Source organism: Chiloscyllium plagiosum, chromosome 1, assembly GCF_004010195.1.
Source record: "Chiloscyllium plagiosum isolate BGI_BamShark_2017 chromosome 1, ASM401019v2, whole genome shotgun sequence".
Taxonomy (NCBI): Eukaryota; Metazoa; Chordata; class Chondrichthyes; order Orectolobiformes; family Hemiscylliidae; genus Chiloscyllium; species Chiloscyllium plagiosum.
In genome coordinates this window covers 45,000,827-45,006,826 of record NC_057710.1, presented here as the reverse complement: position 1 = coordinate 45,006,826, position 6,000 = coordinate 45,000,827, and positions in this window count along the sequence as shown.

The following is a 6,000-nucleotide window of genomic DNA, read 5'->3' as shown; positions in this document are numbered from 1 at the left end:
AAAAAGACATGACGCATTCTCATTAGTATCTTTATGTACAGATGAGGAAGGACTCCACTTTGAGTGGGACAACACATCCATCCTAGGATAAGCCAAACAGAGACATGCACAAGAATTCCTAGAAGCATGGCACTCCAACTGGAACTCTATCAACAAACACATTGACTTGGATCCCATTATCGCCCCCTGAGAAAAAGAACAGGAAATTACATCCCCACAAGAAATGACATCACCACAGGAAATGGCATCACCAACCCAAGGAAACCTAAACACAAATAAAAAGCAGATCATACCACCAGTGCTCCACTGGAGGCTCACTCATGACATTACCTAGTACAGTGATGAAATGTCTGAAAACGAACCTTCTAGCTCAGAGAGCAAACTTACATCCAGAACCTCAGCCTGAGCTACAAATCTTCTCAAAACTCACTAATAAAAAACACCATTCACTGCCTTTGAGTCCAATAATCTTAAACCCAAACTGGAATTAGAGATTGTTATGGACCAGACCAATCTCCTCAAAGTATATAAACAAGACAGTTGAGACCATAAGGGCAATTGTAAGGCATTGTTTTCTGGATGCAATTCGATTGGTCAAACTACCAGGCTTGAAATGAAGCACACTTTATTCACAGGGTAAAAACAAGGACTGCAGATGCTGAAAACCAGAGTCTAGATTAGAGTGGTGCTGGAAAAGCACAGCAGGTCAAGCAGCATCTGAGGAGCAGGAAAATCGACGTTTTGGGCAAAAGCCCTTCATCAGGAATAGAGCAGCTCTATTCCTGATGAAGGGCTTTTGCCCAAAACGTCGATTTTCCTGCTCCTCAGATGCTGCTTGACCTGCTGTGCTTTTCCAGCACCACTCTAATCTAGACACTTTATTCACACACTATAATTAAAATACAGACCAAATGAAAATAAAATTAAAAATTGCTTAATTCTAAGCAATTGATATATTCTTTATGACTCTATTAGCTACTACAAATGAACTGTTCCAATGTAGTAACAGCTAATTGGAGGACATGGATAACATGCCAGTAATTGACAAAGAAACAAAGATAGGTGAGGACCTGGAAACAATTATTATCACGGAAGAGGTAGTGTTGACAAGATAATGGAGCTAAGGGTAGACAAGTCTCGTGACCATTGTGGAACACATCCCAGGGTACTAAAAGAGATGGCAGGAAAAATAGCAAGTGTACTTGTGTAAGTTTTCCAAAATTCGCAGGACTCTGAGGCAGTTTGAGCAGATTGGAAAACAGCAAATGTGATGCCAGTGTTTAAAAAGGGTGTAAACAAAAGATGGGGAATTATAGATCAGTTAGCTTAACTTCTGTAGTGGGGAAGATGCTTGAGTCTACTATCAAGGAAGGAATAGCAAGGCATCTAGTTAGAAATTGTCTCATTGGGCAGGGGCAGCATGGGTTCATGAAGGGCAAGTCATGCTTAACTAATCTTTTGGAATTCTATGAAGACATCACACACATGATGGACAACGATCACCCACTGTGTGTGTGTCCCTGGATTTCCACAAGGCCTTTGACAAAGTGTCGTAGAAAAGGCTGCTGCATAAGGTAAAGATTCATGGCATTATGGGTAAAGTATTAGCATGGATAAAGGATTGGTTGACTAACAGGAAGCAAAGAGTGAGGATAAATGAGTGCTATTCTGGCAGGCAACCAGTAACTAGTGGTATGCCTCAGGGATCAGTTTCAGGACTGCAATTATTTACAATTTATGTGGATGATTTGGATTTGGGGATGACGTGTAGTATGTCAAAGTTTGCAGATGACACTAAGATGAGTGGCAGAGCAAAGTATGCAGAGGACTCTGAAACTTTGCAAAGGGACATTGATACTTTAAGTTAGTGGGCAAAGGTCCGGCAGATGGAATACAATGTTAATAAATGTGAAGTCATCCATTTTGGTAGGAATAACAGTAAAAAGGACTATTATTTGAATGGTAAAATGTTACAGCATGCTGAGTGTGCAGAGGGACCTGGGTGTCCTTGTGCATGAAAAACTGAAGTTTAGTCTGAGGTACAACAGGTAATTAGGAAGATAAATGGAATTTTGTCCTTCGTTGCTAAAGGAGGTTGAATTTAAAAGCAGAGAGGTTATGTTGCAGCTGTATAGGGTGCTGGTGAGGCCATACCTAGAATACTGTGTATAGTTTTGGTCTCCTTATTTGAGAAAGGATGTACTGGCACTAGAGGGGGTGCAGAGGAGGTTCACTGGGTTAAGTCTGGAGTTGAGAAGAGAGACTGAGTAGACTGGGATTATATTCATTGGAATTTAGAAGAATGAGGAGGATACAGAAACATATAAAATTATGAATGGAATTGATAGATAGAAGTAGAGAGGATGTTTCCACTGGCGAGTGAAATTAGGACAAGAGGGAGTAGCCTCAAAATCAGGGGGAGCAGATTTAGGACTGAATTGAGAAGGAACTTCTTCACCCAGAGGGTTGTGAACCTATGGAATTCCCTGCCCAGTGAAGTGGCTGAGACTGCTTCAGTAAATGTTTTTAAGGCTAAGATAGATTTTTTTTTGAACAATAGAAGAATTAAGGGTTATAGTGAGAAGGTGGGTAAGTGGACATCACAAAAAGATCAGCCATGATCTTACTGAATGGCAGAGCAGGCTCGAAGGGCCAGAAGGCCTACTCCTGCTCCTAGTTCTTATATTCTTGTGTTCTAACCCTTGGCAAAGGTAAATTCAGTAAAATAGATTGTCTCACATGCAATTCTGACAGCAGGAAGAGAACCCCAGCTTTTAGATAAAACAGCGAGAGGAATGATAGCTTCCAGATCCAGCTTCAAGACCCCAACTGCTACTGAAGGCCAAAATTAAAAAAAGTCTTGGTTCTGCGGGAGCTTGACCCCACTCATTCAAGCTGCTTCTATTGTTCTAACTTTAAAAAAAAACAAGGCTCTCAAGCTGTTTACTTTATTGACTTTGAAGCACAATGCTCGGCACTTCTGCCTGAATCTCTCTTCATAAAAAAAGGGACAAAATACACCTCTTAAAGTCATAGTATCATCACAGGTCACTGAATTCTCAGTCACAATAATGATTGAAAGAAAATATTGGTGAATTACCATGTGAATAAACTCAAAAGTACAATTCTACAATTCTTGAAAAAAAGCTGCCAAAAATATTTGATATTTTGAACAACCAACAGGAAAGGATAATCGGAATAAGGCTCCCCAATGAATTTGTGGGTAAAGGTATTGTTCAGTATTAATGAAGGTACAGAGAAAGAAGAGAGAATGAGCTTACATTAATAAAGAGCATTTTATTTTCACAGGATGTCCCTGAACACTTCCTAGCCGAGTAAATACTTTTGAACTGTAGCCATGCTTAAAGTGCAGGAAGCACAGCAGCCAATTTGTGCACAGCATGCTTTCATAAGCAGCAATGAGATGTGTGTAATAGAATTCCAAGTCCCTGGAATAACTCAATTCAATCTCAGTTCATGCTAATTCAGGTGAGATGGAAGTTAAATATTGCCATCATCATCATTTCATGGGAAATAAATATCAACCAAAAATCTTTTAGTCCAGATTTCTAACCAGGGCCAGATAAAGCATTCATCTTAGTTCTTCAGGAGCCATCTTTAGTCAACTTCACCCACTCACATTCACAGTGAAATGACTGCTTTTTCCTTTGCTTTATTGTCTCCGTCCAATTAAGGTATTGGTATTGCTGACATTTAACTGACTAAGTTAGCTTTAATCGCTTTCCATTCATTCTCAATGTATGTATTTCCCCACCATCTTCAAATGGCTGTGACCATCACACTAGCCAACTATCCATTGACTCCATTTACACTTCTTGTTGCTGCGCAAAGGCAGCCAACATCATCAAACACCCCTCCCACCCTGGTTATAATCTCTTCCAATCTCGTCTGTCAGATAGACAAGCTTAAACACACATGCCAACAGATTCAAGAACAGCTTCTTCCCCGCTGTTATTAGACTGCTGAATGGATCACTCAAATTTCAAATCAGATGTTGATCTTACGTCTCCTGCGCAGCTGTAAGTTTGTATGCCTTGCTCTGTTCAATCGTCCTGTGATCTGTATGTCCTTGTATGTTGTGATCTGCATGCAAAACAAAACTTTTCACTGTACTTAGATACATGTGACAACAATAAATCGAATCAAATCAAAGATCAGCCAGTTCTCACTTCTGAATGCTATTCAATTACCTCTACTAAAAAGAAATACATGTTTGTGTGTGCAAATGTATAATATAACTAGATTCCTTTAACAATAGAAAGAAATAATCCAATCTCTTTCTTAACACAGTCCTCTCAACCTTCCAATTGAATAGGCTTTAGCGCTTGAGGCTATTACATTTATGTTTCTGGAGATCTGGTTAATACTTACTTTGCCTTCTTCTTTATTGTCTATACCTGTATAGACTTTGTCACAAACTCCCATTCCAGCTATTTCTAGTAAATGACTATCCGGTCCGCCACTGTTAGATCTGGTTGGATCTGTGTAAATGGTATTGCAACTATTTCTTTGCAAGCAAATCATCTGACTGCTCCAATTTGTTCCAATTGAGTAAGATAAAATAGAAACTCTTAATAACAATCTAAATACACAGACTCACTTCCATCTCATCCTTTTATTTAAGTCTAGGAGGATGAGATGATCTGTTTAACTGCCTCAGGATCCTCCACCTATATCTGCCCAACTTGCATTGCCCTACCTATTGTCCCAGACTTGATTTCAAATTACTGCATGCCTGCTTCCTCATTTCACACTGTTCTTTCTAGATTTAGCTTATCCACGACACCTTTGTAATGATTGTGTTCCATCTAAACTCATGACCACAAAGCCACACTTATCTCAATGCTTGCTGGCATTGTCAATCACTATCCTTCATCAGGTTCTGTTCCTCTACTATTCAAAAATTTAAATTTCATATCTTCTCAAAAAAAATGTTCAAATCTTCTCCTTCATCAACTGCTTTTCTTTGCCCATTAACCTTTATTACCTCGTAGCCCTCTGAGCTCAACTTCCACAAACCTCTGTTCAGTTCAGTTTTTAACCTGTTCATAGCAAGACTTTGCTCAAAGTCAATAACAATACTGTGTGGGTGTGTATATGTTGTGTGTTGTGTATATATGTGTGTGTGTGTTTGAGTGTATGTTGTGTTTTGTGTATATGTATGTGTGCATGGTGTGTGTTTGTGTGTGTTCTGTGTATGTTTTCATGTGTTGTATATGTGTTTGTGTGTGTTGTGTATTGCGTGTGTTGTGTATGTGTGTGTGTGCATGTGTGTTTGTATGTTGTGTGTGTGTGTGTTGTGTGTGTGTGTGTGCTTGTGTGTGTCTTCGTTATGGTTGACCTTAATTTCTTTCTTTCTCTCCTTCTTTCAGTTCCATTACATAGCAGTCGTTTGGTTCAATGTATTCACTGATGACTAACTCCATCCCCCTATGCCAGTGTGAATAGGCCCGGTGTGATTTCTCCACTCTTCTAATTTTTTTCTTTGTTCAATTTTCAGTGGCAATACCTTTAGTTGGAGAATATTGTGGAAGCTCATCGAGGGCAAAATAGGGGTCACCACTGATGGTTGAATAATTTGTTGCACTAATCTGCCAAGTTAAAATGAAGAATAATGACTTGTTGAGATACAGGAAAACTCAACACATCAGATCAGAATATTGAGTAAAGTAAGGTCAGATGTGCAATAAGCATTGCTACTAAAGTATTGGTTCAATTAAAGAACAGGAAGGCAAACCATGGTTTCTTTGTGTTTGCCTGTAGTTACAACCTTTTGTAATGCTCTTTTATTTTTGGCATAAATAATGTAACTCTAATTTTCTACAAATTGCTAGGTTCTCTCACCAGAAATGCAAAATCTTGTTGCCATCTGAAGGCACTCCACACCTTCCTGCCTGTAATCATTCATTGAATAGATGCTCTCTCTGAAATCAGCTACCTTGTTCTTCAGTCCCTGATGGGTGAAAAATGGCATAAGAC